The 17,645-nt window shown below is 35.4% G+C and overlaps 1 protein-coding gene and 1 non-coding gene across 2 annotated transcripts in view; one reads left to right on the top strand and one right to left on the bottom strand.

The window, feature by feature from the left end:
* Window positions 1–17,645, bottom strand: part of CWC27 (CWC27 spliceosome associated cyclophilin) — a 312,875-nt gene that overhangs the window by 209,713 nt on the left and 85,517 nt on the right. The window lies entirely within an intron of this gene.
* On the top strand, window positions 14,274–14,379 carry LOC111765865 (U6 spliceosomal RNA). The gene has a single exon (XR_002798087.1). It is a non-coding gene; the product is annotated as a U6 spliceosomal RNA (small nuclear RNA).

The raw sequence follows: 17,645 nt of genomic DNA, 5'->3' as shown, positions 1-17,645 counted from the left end.
GGAGCCTAGGATCACTTCCAAATTTATAGGTTGGGCAACAAGGTGGGTGAGGATTATTCACTGAAAGTGGGAGTCAAGGATGGGAAGTAAATTTGGTGAGAATGATGATAATTCCTGTTTGGAACTAGTTGAATTCGAAGTTCCTATGAGACATCTGAGTTAAAGCATAAGGGGATGTAATAAAGCAGAAACAGTAAAGTATAGCATACTTTCCTTCTTCCACACCTTATCAAAAACCATATCCTTTCAATTCTTTCTTATAAAACTAAAATTCCTTTGCTATCTTCCATTCTCAATGCTTGGTCAGCCCCTGTATGACCCCTATATTGGAACAGCCTCAGAACTGTTTTCCAGGCTTCAAGCCATGGTGCTTTTTAATCCACTGTCCACACTGAGGTCTAAGGGACCATTCTAAATTGTAGATCTGTTCATGTCACTCTCCTGCCTAAAACTCTGCAACAGCTCCCAAGGAATGCATAAGCCGTTTTATGACCTGACTCCTGTCTACTTGCTGTTAATAAACAGTAACGAACTATTACAGTAAGTCTCTTTTGCCTTTATATGGTACATACTGTTCCCTTTGGTTGAAAAATATCTGCTTTATAGAAAGACTTGTAGAAATTATGCCAAAATATTAACAGTTCTATATAGATGGTGACGTTTTTTTTTTTCCATTCTTTTTTTCTAAATGTCTTCTTTCTGTTTTCTAAATGTCCTTAATGAGTACACATTACTTTTTAATGACAAGGAGGAGAAAGAACAGCTAGAAGAACAGTAACAATCAACTCCCTTTACTGCTACCTCTTCTGGTCAGATCTTGGGGAAGGCTTCATCTTCACATCAACTATCCCTTGTGGATACTGCTCAGGTGCAGCACTGGCTCTTGCTGCTGATCCTTCTGAGCACCTCATCTCCTGCAGGGTTCAGTTCTCTGCTTGGCATATTTAGTCAGTTGTTTCTACTACAATGACTCCCTAGTTGATTCCCAGCCACAGACCTGGAAATTTAGTTCTGGAGAGGGCAAGTCTGAAGGGTTATGTTGCTGGCAAGGCACCCACCTGTAGTACTTTCCTTCCATAGAGAGCCCTCAGAGATTAGGTCTAATGAAGTTTATAATTTATAGTCTTCTCCTGATCACACATTTTCTTACTCAGGTAGTTACCATGTCACTCACAAGAAGTGTCAGGAATCTCTTTAACTATTCTCTCTTTTTGACTCAATCACATGCCGTATCTAGCTGCCATTTCTTCTTTCATGGCCAATTTTTTTCCATCTTTCCTTATGCATGTTCTTTATAAGTTCTTTTATCTCTCGTGAACAATATCCCAGTTCCTAACAGATTTCTTACCTTAGTCCTTCCCTACTATAATCCAACTTATTAAGGAGGTCCTCAGAAGCCTTAAATAGACCCCCAAAAGAAATCTGAAACAATCCTGAGTTCAAGATCTTCATACTGTAGCTCAACATTTCTTTCCCCAGCATTTGTCTATGGAGATAGATGGGCCTCTCCCAGTTCTCTTGTAACAGTGTTAAGTAAGAAATAGCCCAAAGATTGCTAGTTCTTTGGAATAATGAATCTAAAAGGGCAGTGACATAAGAAATGAACTTTCCTGATTCAGGGACCCTATCTTGGATACATTTTATTATGAACAATTGCTTATCCCTATTAAGAGCCTTAAGGACAAAGAGAAGCTATGCTGAGATATCCTGCATCTACTACTGTCCTGAACTCTTTAGACTAAAATAGTGGTTCTTTTGTTAATTATACTGGAGTCTAAAGGTAAAAAGCACATGCATATGTATGTACGTGCATTATGTTCTCCTGTCAATCCATAACCCACCAAAAACAGTATACCTTAGTTCTTATGAAAGAACTAAGATAGCAAGACAACCTAATCACTTTGACTGAAAAAACAATGCTAATTACTCAGGAATAAATCAATTATATCATCAATGCTAATTATGGAGAATGCTTACCTGATTAGTTGAAGAAAGTCACTCTAAGGTAAGAAGCTGAACTCCTGACTCAGGAAATAAAATGTAAATATTCAACAATCTCTAGGATAAATGTAGTGATAGTAGGTAGTAGGCTTCACCTTCTTAGAAATGATACCCATAAAGCCTGGAAAGGTTAAAATATCTTCCAAAGGAAGTACTATTAAAAGTTCTCAGGGAAATGGTTGTGGCTCAACTGACAGAGCATCCACCAACCATCTGGAAGGTCCAGGGTTTGACACCCAGGGCCTCCTGACCTGTGTGGTGACCTGGCCCATGCCCAGTGTTGCCGCACGCAAGAAGTGCCGTGCCACACAGGGGTGTCCCCCGCATAGGGGTCCATGTGCAAGGAGTGCACCCTGCAAGAAGAGCCGCCCCACATGAAAAAAGCATAGCCCGCCCAGGAGAGGCACTACACACACGGAGAGCTGATGCAGCAAGATGACCCAACCAAAAAAGAGACACAGTTTCCTGATGCTACATGACAAGAATGCAAGCGGACAGAGAATAACACACAGTGAATGGACACAGTGAGCAGACAATGGGGGGGGGAAGGGAAATAAATAAAATTTTAAAATTAAAAGGTTCTCAGATTGGGGAGCAGATGTAGCACAAGTGTTTGAGCATCTAGTTCCATGTATGAGGACCAGAGTTCAATCTCCAGAACCTCCTATAAACAAACAAACGAAAACACCAACTCTCATTGGGGAGTGGATGTAGCACAGTGGTTGAGCACGTGTTTCCCATATATGAGGTCCTGGGTTCAATCCTCTGTACCTCCTTTAAAAAAAAAAGTTTTCAGACAGAGGTTAAGAAGTGATTATTAAAGGATAGAATTTTGTTTGTCAGTTTTTTGTTTATTATTGGTGGCAGTAGTAGTAGTAGTAGTAGTAATAGTATTGGAGCATTGAAAATACTCTGATATTGACTGAAGTGATGAATGTACAACTCTGTGATTATACCAAATACTACTGGACACTTTGAATGGATTGCACACTTTGTGAATATATATCAATAAAACTGATTTTAAAAAGTTTTCAACTTCAAAAATACTGTGAAAGGCAACTACTTTAGATTTTATATTTTGGAATAAGTTCAGGAAAATTACAAAGTAAACTAAGAGGTAAAACTCCGAGTAAGAAAAAACCCTGTGAGATTTTTTTTGTTAAATAGTCCAAATGGAAAATACAGTAGTGAAATGGATTTTCTTAAGCTTGGGGTTTTTTCTTACTGGCCACACTATGGATAATGTATTTTGTGGTCTAATAGAGATAAGACTTATGCTAGATATTAAATGCAATGACTTCATTGAAATCTCTCCTGGTTTCTATATGAGAGACTGATTTAAATCTTACGCATTTTGAAACTAAATTTGATACTTTTACAATTAAAGGTAAACAAAGGTATCACATTAAAAACTTTTTTAGGAATAAAAGGGAATGTTCTCAACATGATAAAGGGAGTTTATGAAAAACCCAGAGCAAATACCACACTCAGTGATAAAATACTGAAATCTTCCCCCTAATATCAGGCATAAGACAAGGATGCCCACTTTCACCACACTTTATTCAATATTGTCTTGGAAGTTCGGGCCACAATAATCAGCTAAGAGAGAAAAATAAAAGGCATCTAAATTAAAAGATGTAAAATTATTTCTACTCACAAATGACATAGTCCTATATAGAAAAAATACCAAAGAATCCACAAGAAAGCTGAGAAGTAATAAACATATTCAGCAAAATTTTAGGATACAAGTTAAACATGAAGAAGTCAAGTGGGTTTCTATACACCAATAATGAACAAGCTGAAAGGAAATTAAGAAAACAATCCCATTTATAATAGCATCTAAAAGAGACAAACACTCTAGTAATAAATTTAACCAAGGAGATAAAAGAGTTCTGTACTGAAAACTTGTATAAACATTGCTGAAAGAAATTAATGAAAACCTAAATAAATGGAAAGACATCCTGCACTTGTGGATTGTAAGATGTAATATTGTTAAGATGTCAATATTGCCTAAAGCAATCTACAAATCCAATGCAATCCCTATCAACATTTCATCAGCCTTTTATTTTATTTTATTTTTTACAGAAATCAAAAAGCTTATCCTCAAAGTCATATTTGAGGGGCCCCAAAGAGACAAACAAATTTTGAAAAAGCTGAACAAAGTTGGAGGACTCACACTTCCTTATTTCAAAACTTCCTATAAAGCTAGAGTATTTAAAACAGTGGGTACTGGCATAAGGCTAGACATAGAGACCATCTGTGGCCATTTGATTTTTGACAAGAGTGCCAAGTTCATTCGATGGGGGAAATAATAGTCTCTTCAACAAATGGTGCTGGGACAACTGGAAATTCACCTGCAATAGAATTAATAAGGACTCCTCCTTCTCACCACATGCAAATATTGATTCAAAATAGATCAATAACTAAATGTAAGAGTTAATACTATAATGCTATTACAAGTAAACATAGGAAAATATCTTTAGGACCTTATTTAGGCAATGGCGTTTTAGATTTAGCAACAACGAAACAAAAACATTAGATGAAATGGATTTCATATACATTAACAGCTTTTGCACATCAAAGGACATAATAAAAAAAGTGAAAAGACAACTTACAGAATGGTAGAAAATATTTGGAAACCACATATCTGATAAGAATTTAATATCCAGAATATATAAAGAACTCCTACTGTAGGGAGCCACCCGCTGTGAGACCTATTTACAACCTCTCACAACATGGCGGATCTCACAACATGGTGGAGTTCACAAGTCTGCCCTGTCATTTCCTTATTCTTCTTCCTCCCTGCTTCTTTGTTCTCCCCTTCCCGCTGCAACTCAGGTGACCACAGCAATACGCATGCACAAGGCGCGAAACACTGCAGACCCCGCACGAACTTTCAGCCAATCCCCTCCTTGGACGTCTGCCACCCGCAAAACCAGCCTATCACCTATGTACACGTTCCCTTCCCTCTCTACATATCCCCGTGTTTTACCCCCAATAAACGAGGCTTGATCAGAATCCTGTCTTGCCTCCATTCTTCTCGTACCCCTGGCCCCACTTCTTCCCACAGGTCCCTGGAATCCGCCCCCGCCGGCTCGGACATCCTACAACTTAACAAAAGACACAAAACTCAGTTAAAAAATGGGGCAAATATTTAAATAGACATTTCTCCAAAGAAAATATTCAAATGGTCAAAAGTATATAAAAAATGCTCAACATCATTAGCTATTAACAAAAGCATATTAAATCTACCATGTGATACCACACTTCAAACCCACTAGAATGGCCATTATTTTAAAAACTGAAATAAGCATTAGCAAGAATGCAGAGAAATAGGAACCCTCCCAGAGTTAGTGGGAATGTAAAATGGTACAGCCATTATGGAAAACAGTTTGGCGGTTTCTCAGAAAGTTAAAGAATTACCATATGACCCTGCAATTCCACTGGTAAGTGCATACCCAAAAGAATTGAAAGCATGGACTCAGACAGATCTTCGTACACTGATGTTCACTGCAGTATTATTTACCATAGTCAAAAGGAATGGACTCAAGTGTACATAAACAATGCATGGATAAACCAAACCTGGTAAAGCCATACAGTGGAATATTATTCAGTTGTAAAAAGAAGTGAAGTACTGGTACATGATACAACATGAATGAATCTTGAAGATATCATGTGGAGTAAAATAAGTCAGACACAAGAGGACAAATCTTGTGTGATCTCACTAATATGAAACAAGCAAATTCATAAAGTCAGTACAATTAGAATAAAGGAATCCATACAGTCAGAAACTAGGTTACCAGGGGCTGGGGAAGTTTAGGGATAAGGGAGTTAAAGTATAATAGGTACAGAATTTCTGTTGGGGGTAATCAAAAAGATGGAATGGATGATGGTGACAGTTGCACAACATTGTGAATATACTGACTCATATGTCTGAATGTGGCTAAAAAGGGGCAATTTTAGGTTGTATGTATGTTATTAAAATAATCTTTTTTAATTGAAAAACAGAAAAATAATTAGAATAAGTAAATTCATAAAGACAGAAAGTAGAATAGTGATTACCAGTGGTGGAGGGAGGGAAGGATGGGGAGTTATTAATAAACGAGTATGAGTTTTGGCTTGCAATGATGAAAATAGTCTGGAAATAGTGGTGAAAACTACATAGTATTGTCAATATACTTAAGGTCAAAGAATTGTCCACTTTAAATGGTTCAAAAACTTTTTATGTTAAGTATATTTTGCTATAATTAAAAATAAATTATTTTTTTTTCAAAAAGCAGCCAGACTCAGAAGAAAACACACGGTTATATGAAGTTCAAGAACAGGCAAAACTACTCCATGGAGCTAGACATCAGAGGAAGGTAGTCTTAACTGGGAACCTGCTGGGACTGAAAAATCTTGATCTGGGTCAAATGTCATAAACCTCATAGAGCTGTACACTTAAGATTTATACACCTTACACCATGAAAGTTAGTCTTCAATTCAAAATTTAAGAAAACTAAAAATAACTAAAATTTTTAAAAACTTGGTGTACAAAAGTTGTATTTTTTAAAAGTTTACTAAACTAGGGAAAGGAATTTAAGATCGTAACACTTTTAAATCCCAGGTCCAACAACCAAACATGTAGTTGCCTATGATAAAGAAAACAACAGTTCCATTTTACACCAAAGGTGTTAGAATTCCTTCCTGAAACTGCAAGAGCCCCTGATATAATTGCTTTTATGCAAAATATAAAACCAGAAACTTTAAAAGCTGAACTCACTCCAAAAATTGAAGAAGGAGGGCTAATTTTCTTAAGGTTTCTACTTGGGAAAGGGCTTGATGGACTTCTGAACCACAATTACACACACCCACTAATGGTCCACTGCAGACATGAATATTTGTTTATAATATTTGGTGGGTATAACGTGGCAGGCACAAAAGTCATCTTTCTGAAACTTTTCCTAGTATATGGAAAATCTTAGTTTCTAAATCATGTAAGCCAGTCCTGTAACTCAGATAAATACAACTCTTTTAGAATAGAAATATTACAGCAGTCTTGCTTTCCTTAGCTAAACTTAGAGAGCACTCAGTGATGAGCACATTTTCTGGGCTCCACCTTTAGCAAACAAATTTAAAAGTACTGAAATGCAACCAAGACTTTACATCACAGAATAACAGACATAAGAACAAAGACTGGATAAAAGTTAGAAGCAGAACTGTTACCCTGTAGGGTAATTTAAACAGTAAGATTTATTGTCTCTTCCCAGTCTAAATTTTAAAACCATGGATTTTGTCAAGATTCATATAACCTCACATCAAATTAGACTTGATGTGTATGGGCCAACTCACTCCTAACAACATAACAAAGGTAGGAAAATGATTTGACTTTTTTTTTAAGGTCACATGCTTGGGACCTCTGCAAACAGTAGAATTATTAAAGGGAAACTCCATGTGGTTCTAAGAATGGCAAAAAAAAAATCTTCAAGAGGAAATTCTTGATTAGCAATTGAATGAAGGTAAAAACATAACAGTGAAGTGAAATCTAAAAATAGAAGAGATCAAAGCAACAGGCAAACAATCTGTGCTATTCCTGCCTGACTGCCTTGAGATTCAACTCTTTCCATTCTCATAGAGACACAAATGAAATTAGATTACTTGAAAAGGGTAGCTCTTCTAAGCACTTCGAGGAAAAAAGTAAGGGATCTCAGCAATATTCAAGTAACTGTAAGTCACTTGTTTAAGGTCACTAAATGATACGATTATTTATAATTATAAGAATAATATATAATATATTCAGAGAAGTACGAGTACATTAAATGTGATAAATACTTCCTTGAATATAATATTCCAATATTTGTTAAACTAGATGTAGGATATAATTTATAACCTAGTTACATCTTCACAAAATATTTTCTTCTTAGGTTAAGCAATTTAATTTCTCTCTCTTTAGCCATCAGAATGAAATTCACAAGTTTTTAAATCTTCTTTTGGGTTTGATTTCAATAGTCTCAAGAATAAAGACAGATTCACAAAGAAACAACAGATATAGAAGCAACATATATATGACAAGACTCGAGTAGTTTTTCGTTAGTCAAGAAAACTGTTCTCCCTTATTAAAAATATAAAATATAAAGATAACCTATGAACAAAAGTCATCAAGGAAGTCCAATTAATTTTGCGAGAGGCTATAATCATGCAGAAGTTTAGAGGAAAAAATAAATGGTCAAAAGAGACTGTATGCATACCAACATGAAATTTAAATACACTAAAAAAATGACCATCAATTCATGGCAAACTATCCCTTCCAATAGGAATGAATCTGCATTCCCTATATTTAGCAAGATAACATCATAAAGAAATATATAGCTATTTCTACTGCCAATTTACATAATGGAAAGTGGAAAAGTTTGTGGTTTCCACATCCCAAGCCAAAGTACATAATTATCTTTGCCAAACATTCAGCAATCTACAGAATTTGAATGCATAAGGATCCATAGCCAGGATTACATTTGTTTCATGGACACACAGGTAAAGAGAAAGAACACAGATTTAGTCTATAATTCACTAAAAATGTAATTTAGACTCCACTTAAGATAGAAAATAGTCACTCATTTATTCAATAAGTTTTTTGAGCAGTAAATTTTCCAATTATAATACTGGAAGATTTTACTACGTAAAGATACTATATGAATACATAGTGAGGAAGTTTAGTGAAAATATCCTGTTCTTAGAGAAAAGTCTCTTTGATCTACTATGTGCCCCAAAGGGTAAATTTCCACTTACCAAAATAAATAAAATTATACTTATAAACATAAAAACCAGAAAAAATATATACTTATTATAAAGTTCTCCATTTCTGATTCATCAATTCAGATTTCAAAAGATATATCTCTGTATCCATTAAGAGGGGGACCTATGCAGGCTCCAGAAACCTTCAGCTATATTGGCCATAGGAGTCAGGGGAACTTCCAGAATTGCAAACTCTTTTCCTATTCTACATCTGAATCCAAGGACAATCTTTAGAAACAATTCTTTCTTCACCAAATATGAAACTTGCTTTTGGAGATGGCTCAGGGGAAAGGATTAAGAGCTTAGGTGTACACAAGTTTAAAGAAAGCATTGTATAAGCATAGGAATGGAAAATTTTTGGCCCCTAGGTACAGAATACATATGTGTTCTTGGAGTTTACAAAGAAACACTTTAGTTTCCATCAAAAGATACAAGAAGGACAGACATCAGTAAAATTAAAGTTAAGATAAATGCTTGGAAATCTCTCCTATTTCATTTTGAATGTGTCATTGCAATGAGTATTACCTTTTGGCCAGGCTGAGAAGAGTGATTATCATCTAGTCTAACTTAGAGTGAAAGGCATTTCACAGAACGCCAAAAATCAAATTATAAACATGAGGTTAAAACAAAATATGAAATTATTCCAGGTCTTTTGTAGGATCCTAGCAAATGACATAAAATTTCCCTTGGTTAAAAAAAGAGTTTCTTTTGTGTTTATAATATATAGAATACTAAGTATGAAGAGACTTAGTAGAACTTTATAGAAAAGTTCATCTAAAGTTCAGATCAGAAAAGATCAGGTATGTTGCTGATTACAAAGATGACAGAAAAATGTTATGCTTACTACCTTTTTATGCAAACAGATAAATTCAGTAAATGCTGAAGTTTTAAAAAAACTAATTTGGTTTTACATTTATTAGAATGTACAATTTGAGTATTAATGATACATGATTTATTTTGAAAAGAGAGGGAGAGAGACAAATTTTGAAAGCTTGCTTCTATTAAAAAACAATTCACAGTTGATTTTCCCTCCATTTCAAGCTTACTCTACAAATTCAGTAATTGCTATTTACTAATCTAAAGAAAAATTCCATCCAATGTGATCGATAAATGGCATAAAGGTTCCTGATGGCCAGAAAAGTATAGTTGAGCTGTTTTTACTTTCAATCAGAACCTTTGACAAATATGTTCAAAAAGACAACTGCAATCAATAACTTGTATGTTCTGGATGAATGATGGATTTAATTTAAGGAACCACTAAAAGAAACTCATAAAAGGTACAGGTGGGGCCTGTTTTAAGAGGCATGAAATCAAGAACATTTTTTTAAATGAACTTAATAGCCAAACTATTCTGTTGCAATAGAATTTGACTTAAATACAAAAATACTAAAAATCACATTTTCATTTATGCAATCTTTGCTAAATTATTTGTATGATTGGAGATTCAACATTCATGTGTTCTTTCAAGAAATGATTGAATATTTACTTAAACTACAGATGACCATTGTTGTGGCCAGTTTCTCTAGAGGGTTTCCTAGCCTTTGGCTTGCATGTGCTTCTTTTTTTTTTTTTAAGATTTATTTTTTATTTGTTTCTCTCCCCAATGTCTGCTCTCTGTGTTCTTTTGTGTCCTGTCCGCTTGCATTCTTATCAGCGGCACCTGGAATCTGTGGCTCTTTTTTGTTGCGTCATCTCACTGCATCAGCTCTCCTTGTGTGCGGCACCACTCCTGGGCAGGCTGCGCTTTTTTCACACAGGGCAGCTCTCCATATGGGGCGCACTCCTTGCACGTGGGGCTCCCCTATGTGGGGGACACCTCTTCGTGGCATGGCACTCCTTGCGCACATGGCACTGCACGTGGGTTAGCTCACCTCATGGGTCATATTAACCACTTAGTGGGGAGGGGTGGGGAGAATGAGAATTTCATAGCTGCTTGAGAATTTAATGAGCTGTTGTGAAATAGTGAGTAGGAGCTTTTAGACAGTAATACTGGAAAAAAAGGATACCAGATTCAGATTCAGATTCAGATTACCAAAATGGTCAATACTTAAAGCAGTCTTGAACTTATCCTTTCAAAGGTTTATTTGTAAAATGAGCAAGCTGGAAGACAGTTGATATGGTTCTTCCAACTTTAAACTGCTATAATTCTATTTAGGTGCTGTGTAGAGTTGCCATAGGAGGATTAAGTGGGGGATTAGGTTAAATGCTACTTAGTGGGGAAAGAGAAGTAGTATAAATGACTCAGTTGTTAAAAAATGTATTGTAAGTTAATCATTTTTAATTAAAAAAAAAACCTCAAATAGTAAAATGAACAGTATTCAGAAATAATCATTTGAAAATGTCTGAAAATATAATAGAAAATATCTTTATAAGTATGTACTATCTTAAATATAGAAAAAGAAAATATTACAACATATCAATTTAATAGCTAAAATTTAATGAATGCTCACTAACTCATCTCATCATTATACCAAACTGGCAAGGTGGGTATTTTTATTCCTATCTTAAAATGAAGAAACTGAGGCTCAGAGAGATTAAATAATGCATCCAAAGACACTAAGCCAGTAAGTGGCACAGCTGGTATTCCCACCTGGGATGGTTTGACTTCAAAGCAATACTCTTTCCATTACAACAACATAACATTTCTGATTCCTACAAATGAGTCCCTTTTTTATAGTAAGTTTCAAATACTAATGGTAACAGAAAAAGGAACAACATGGAAAAATAAACCTCGCATAAACATGACTTGGAATAAATTCCAGTAAAATGAATTCTGAGGCTGGGTGAGATACTGGATCAGATGGCTTCCAAGGTACCTTCAAAATCTCAAACTTAAGTTATATTCTCAAATCACTGAATCTTAAGAAACCATTTAATCCATTTCCCCATTCAATACAAAAATGTATAATTTATATTACATGAATAATAGACTAATCACAATTAGTAAGTATATTATTTAAAGGAATAATAAGGAAAGGATCCAAAAGCCTGCTATTTTTAACTTTCTATTTTCTTTCATTAAACTTATTTAGAAGAGAAGCACACAGAAAATTCAAAAGATCTTTTTAGCTCTATTACAACTTGCTCCAGAGAAGAGTAATATACTGATTTGATTTTTCATTTTCATTTAATTTTTCTGTTCTAAGGGTGAACAAAACTAACAAAAACTAAACTAAATAAATAAATGGATAAATAAATAACAAAACTCATACACACATTCTGAAGAAAATTAAATAAGACAAGGCCAAGAAATTGACCAACTAAAAATTTATTCTTGGATAATTAAGAGGAAACCAAATAAGATTTCTAAATATTATGCAGGATAAAACTGAAAGCAGAAGACATGAAACTAACAGCTGCATTATATTATGGCACATAGGAAATAACCAAGTAGCAAGAAACTAAGTTAAAAATTACTTACTATTCATTTATTAATTGAAATAATTAATGAAATATAAAGTAAGAACTTACCCTTGGTTCTTTGGTCTTTTAGAAATGTAATTTGCAAACTGCAGGTATAATTCAAATATTAAAGTGCAAATTTAATGTGCCATCAAAAATATTACGGACATTTACAGAACTTTCCAAAAACCAGAGCACATGGAATGTTAAAAGAAGAAATGCTAGACTGTATATATGGTAACAGAATAAATTTTTTAAAAAATCCATGGAACTACACTACATAGTAAACCTTAGGTTAAACCATGGACTTTAATTGATAATGCAATTATGAAAATGTGCTATCATCAATTTTAACAAATGTTCTGCACCAATGCAAGGTGTTGGTGATGGGGTGATGTATAGGAATCTGGTATTTTATGCATGATTGTTAACCCACACTTTCTCCAATACAGGAAAAAAAATATATATATATATATATGACTTACTGGCCACTTCAAAGCACATTTTAAGCAAGAGGCTACTTGTATGTGAGCAGCAGAACTGACCATAGAGATGAACTTTTCCATTCAGAAATCTCAAAGAATTGAGAAATCTGTACATACTATTTCTTATCCATCATAAAGACATGTTTTTAGTGGGTATTTCAGGCTGCCATTTTTCTAAAGAAAAAATATATTTCCCTTATAAGTGTACAAATATCTCTGAAACTATACATATTGTTATCTTCTGGCCAACAACATTAGCTAACTGAGTGTCTGGGGTCAGGAATGGAAGGGAGACTTCTCAGTATGAACTATTTTAAAACCTTTGAATTTCTGAGCAACATAAATTTATTAAGTATTGAAAAAAATTTAAGTTTTATGACTTTTAGACTTGATTTCTTCCGGTGTAACACAAGTAACAGGAACTGGATTTACTTTCCTATTGTGTTTTAGGGCTGTATGCACCCAGAAAAACATGTTCTAAACATAGTCCATTCCAATGGGTATAAATCCATTGTAAGTAGGACTTTATGATAACATTACTTCAGTTAAAGTATGGCCCACCTCAATCAGGACAGGTCTTAATCTTATTACCAGAGTCCTCTATAAGCAGAATCACATTCAGACAGAGGAAGAAAAAGCTACAGGAGACAAGAGGCTGAAATTCAATGGACCTGGAAGAGAACAGAGGCTAAGAGAGGTTGCCATTTGCACTACTATATAAGAGAGTAGTCAAGGTCCAAGGATCACAGTAGCCAGCCCCAGAAAAGCAGTCTTCAGGAAAAAAGCATCACCCTGATGATGCCTTGATTGGACTTTCTCTTGGCCTAAAAACAGTGAGCTAATAAATTCCCATTGTTTACGTCAATTTTGCATTGTTTTTACTTGAGTAGCCAAGGAAACTAAAACACCTCCCTTATGAAACAAAAAAACTGGACAAAATACATGAAACAATGGATTTTACTATACTGGATGACAAGGCCTACAATTGCTTTAGCTTACTGCATTGAGAGAGTTGACAAACCACAGTGCATTGAGGGAGAACCCAGACACAGCCCAGGCAACAAAATGAATTGAGAAGACATTCCTAAAAGTCCAGGAAGATCAAGGTAAATACAGTTTGCAAGACTAAGTCCTGGAAATGAGAGTCACACAGACAGAACACAAGAGATCTGCAGAGGAATTCCTTGAGTATTCATCACAGTACTTATCACTGGGTGCAAGTGAGGAAACTAGCTGAGGCCAGAAATAATGCCATGAACCAGGCTGAAAAGCCTCATAAACCCACAGGGCACTAGAGTATTAAGAAGGGCTTTTCCTCAGCAGTGGGGAATAATTAACCCAAGACTACACACTGCTCAGGTCCTGCCTAACAAATCTTAAAAGCCAGACCTAAAAGAAGCAAACTGTTTTCAGTAGCTTAAGAGTCCCAAAACAAAGCTCAAGAATATTTATAGAAGTATAAAATATTCAACACCCAACAGGATAAAATTCACGATATCTTGCATCTAATAAAAAAATTACTAGGAATGCAAAGCAGCAGGAAAATATGACCCATAATGATAAGTACAATGAATTTAAACCAACCCAGAACACAGATGTTAGAATTAGCAGACAAGAACATTAAAAGCTATTCTATATATTCAAAATATCATGTAGAGAGAGATTAGCATGGCCCCTGCACAAGGATAACACGCAAATTTGAGAAACGTTCCATACTTTTCACCACAATTGAGCTTTGAAATGCAATGGGACGGGAAACGGACTTGGCCCAGTGGATAGGGCATCCATCTACGACATGGGAGGTCCGCGGTTCAGACCCCGGGCCTCCTAGACCCGTATGGAGCTGGCCCATGCGTAGTGCTGATGCGCGCAAGGAGTGCCCTGCCACGCAGGGGTGTCCCCCGCGCAGGGGAGCCCCACGTGCAAGGAGTGCGCTCTGTAAGGAGAGCGGCCCAGCGCGAAAGAGTGCAGTCTGCCCAGGAATGGTGCCGCACACATGGAGAGCTGACGCAGCAAGATGACGCAACAAAAAGAAACACAGATTCCCGTCCCACTGACAACAGAAGCGGACAAAAAGAACAACACGCAGCGAATGGACACAGAGAACAGACAACTGGGGTGGGGGGGGGGGGGGGAGAAGGGGAGAGAAATAAAAAATAAATAAATAATTTTTTTTTAAAAAAAGAAATGCAATGGGAGACATCAGAGACTTTTAAAATGCTAGAGAAGCCGGCTCTGTTTGAGCAACTGATAGCGCATGGGATTTCTAAAAGGTTAGAGAAGCCTCTTGTGCTTGTGTGCAGAGAAGTATGAGACCCTCCACGCTTATGATACTTGCCTTTTTCTCCACCTTTCAGGCTTGAACATATGAAATAAGATTGTTAGCTGCTAACAATAAAACAAATCCTTTAACTACCCAGCCAACAAGTATATAGCACAGAACACTATGTGTTACAAGGGCCTATGTGACTAGAACAAGATCGTCCTAACTGACTATTCCAAAGAGCAGCTTCTCAGATCTTTAGTGTGCACTAGTAAATTTCTAACAGTGTATTTGTACAAAGTTTCTCATACACTACATACACTACAGCTGCCATCACTGATCCCATCACTGATGCCGGCTTCTTAGCCACTTGGGCAAAAATCGTGCTTCCTTAAAAGAGAGAGAGTTAATGAGCATCTCAAGCTTTTTCTTTCCTTTTTTACTGATGCCTGCAGTATCAGAGGACTCTAGCATTCTCTCTTGTTTGGCATATAATCATGCACAATCTTTAGTTCTTTCACATGGGCGTATATCTTTATTTCCTAAATGCTGTACTATAAAGATCAAATTCTTGCGTTTGTGCAGCTCAAAAATAAAGAAATATTAAGAAACGGAAAAAAAACAATGGTCTAGGTTCAAGACACACTTAAAGCAAGTTTTACTTTTGGTTGCATTTTCTTTGTATATTATAAATTTTTATTTAACTTGTTGCAGTTTCAAGTAAAAAATGTCCAAAATGTATGTTCAACAATAATCATTAAAATAATCATTAAAAGCATACCAAAAAAAATTCATGTAGCAACATGGAAGATACTTTAAAAAAGATAAATTTTTAGTAGTAAGAATTACATTGTCTGGGGTGAAAAAAATAAACGAGATGGAATTAATGGCAGCTTAGACATCACAGAAGAAAAGATTAGTAAACACGGAGACTTAAGAGTAGAAATATCCAAAATGAAACACAGAGAAAATAAACAAGCACAAAAATAGAACAAAGCATCAGTAAGTCATGAGACAACTTTAAGTGGACTAATTGGAGTCCCTGAAGAAGCAAGGAGACCAAAAAATAATTTAAGAAATAATGTCCAAAAAAGTCCCAAATTTCATGAAACATATAAACCCACAGATCCAAGATGTTCAACAAGCCCCAAGAAGAAAAAAAAAAAAAACATAAAGAAACTACAATTAAATATACCCTTACCAAAACTGGCAAAACCAGTGATAAAGAGAAAATCTTAAAAGCCAGAGAAAAAGAACACATATGTGTAGATGAAGAAAGACAAAAATTAAAGATTTCTTGATGGAAAAATTTGAGTCCTTTCTTATTCTTTTCTCATATAGCAATGCATTGTTATAAACTTCCCCTTAAGTAATGCCTACATGAGAAAAAAAAAAAGATTTCAAATCAGGGATTTTAGCTTCCACCTTAAGAAACCAGAAAAGAACAAATAAAACCCAAAGTAAACAGATGAAGTGAATAGAGAACAAAGCAGAAATCAAGGAAATAGGAAAAAAACAAAACAATAGAGAAATCAAGGAAACAAAAAACCGGTTCTTTTAGAAGATCTATAAAATTGAAAAACTAGTCTAACTGATCAGAAAAAGGAAAGAGGGCCAAATTAACAATATTAGGAACAAAAGACATGATATCAGTACAGGTTAAACAAATATAAAAAAGGATAATAAGGGGATATTATGAGCAACCATGTATCAATAAATTAAGACAACTTTGATGAAATGGACAAATTCCTTGAAAGATACAAACTACCAAAGCTATCCAAAGAAGTAACAGATACCTGAACAGCCCAATGTCTATCAAAGAAACTGAATTTCTAGTTAAAAAGCCTTTCCACAAAGTGCATTCCTGGTGCAGATGGCCTCACTATTAAAGTCTATCAAACTGTTAAGATAAAAATATAACCAACAGCTGCACACAAACACTTCTAGAAAACTGAAGTTGAAGGAATATGTCACAACTCATTCTACAAAGCAATTATTAATCTGATAACAAAATCAGACAAAGAAAGACATTATAAGGAAAAAAAGCACACAGCCCAATATGACTAATGAATATAGAAGCAAAACTTCTAAACAATTTTAGCTGAAATGTTTGAAATTCAGATGCTGAAAAAGGTTTTAGTCATTTGATTCAAAAATACATTAAAAAATACATCATGACCAAACAGGATTTATGCTAGATATGCAAGGTTTGTTTAATATTTGAAAACCAAGAAATCTAAAAAACTAACATAAAACCAAAATGTGATCATATCAATAGACACAGAACATTTGTCAAATATCTAATATTGGGACTGCCAGGAGATGCACACATTAGAAAGACATGGGGGTTCTCTTCTCTCTGAGAAAAAGAGCTGGAGGACAAGCAGAAATGGCCTGGAAAAAATTCTCCTAAGGTTTAGGACACCATAGAAAGGCTAGACATAGCCAGAAAATAGACAAACAAAGGAAATATTCACAACAGCAAAACTAGGAGTTAAAAATGGCATCTACAAGTGTTGGTGCCCTCCGCCACACTATAGACATTTTTTAATTCCCAGGACTTGGGGCTGGCAGATACAAAGATGCCAGGGATCGATTTTCTCAGGAAAGTGGATAGAGAGGGACACAGCCTAAGGTCACTCAATGTTTGACACACAGATTTGTTCTGCTGTGTCCCACAAGCCCTTCCAGGTCAGGTAGGGACACGTGATTGTTTGCCTTGG

The sequence above is a fragment of the Dasypus novemcinctus genome, chromosome 2, assembly GCF_030445035.2.
Source record: "Dasypus novemcinctus isolate mDasNov1 chromosome 2, mDasNov1.1.hap2, whole genome shotgun sequence".
NCBI classification, from domain to species: domain Eukaryota; kingdom Metazoa; phylum Chordata; class Mammalia; order Cingulata; family Dasypodidae; genus Dasypus; species Dasypus novemcinctus.
Note: the sequence above shows the minus strand (reverse complement) of the source record. Positions and strands in the feature narration are given on the sequence as shown.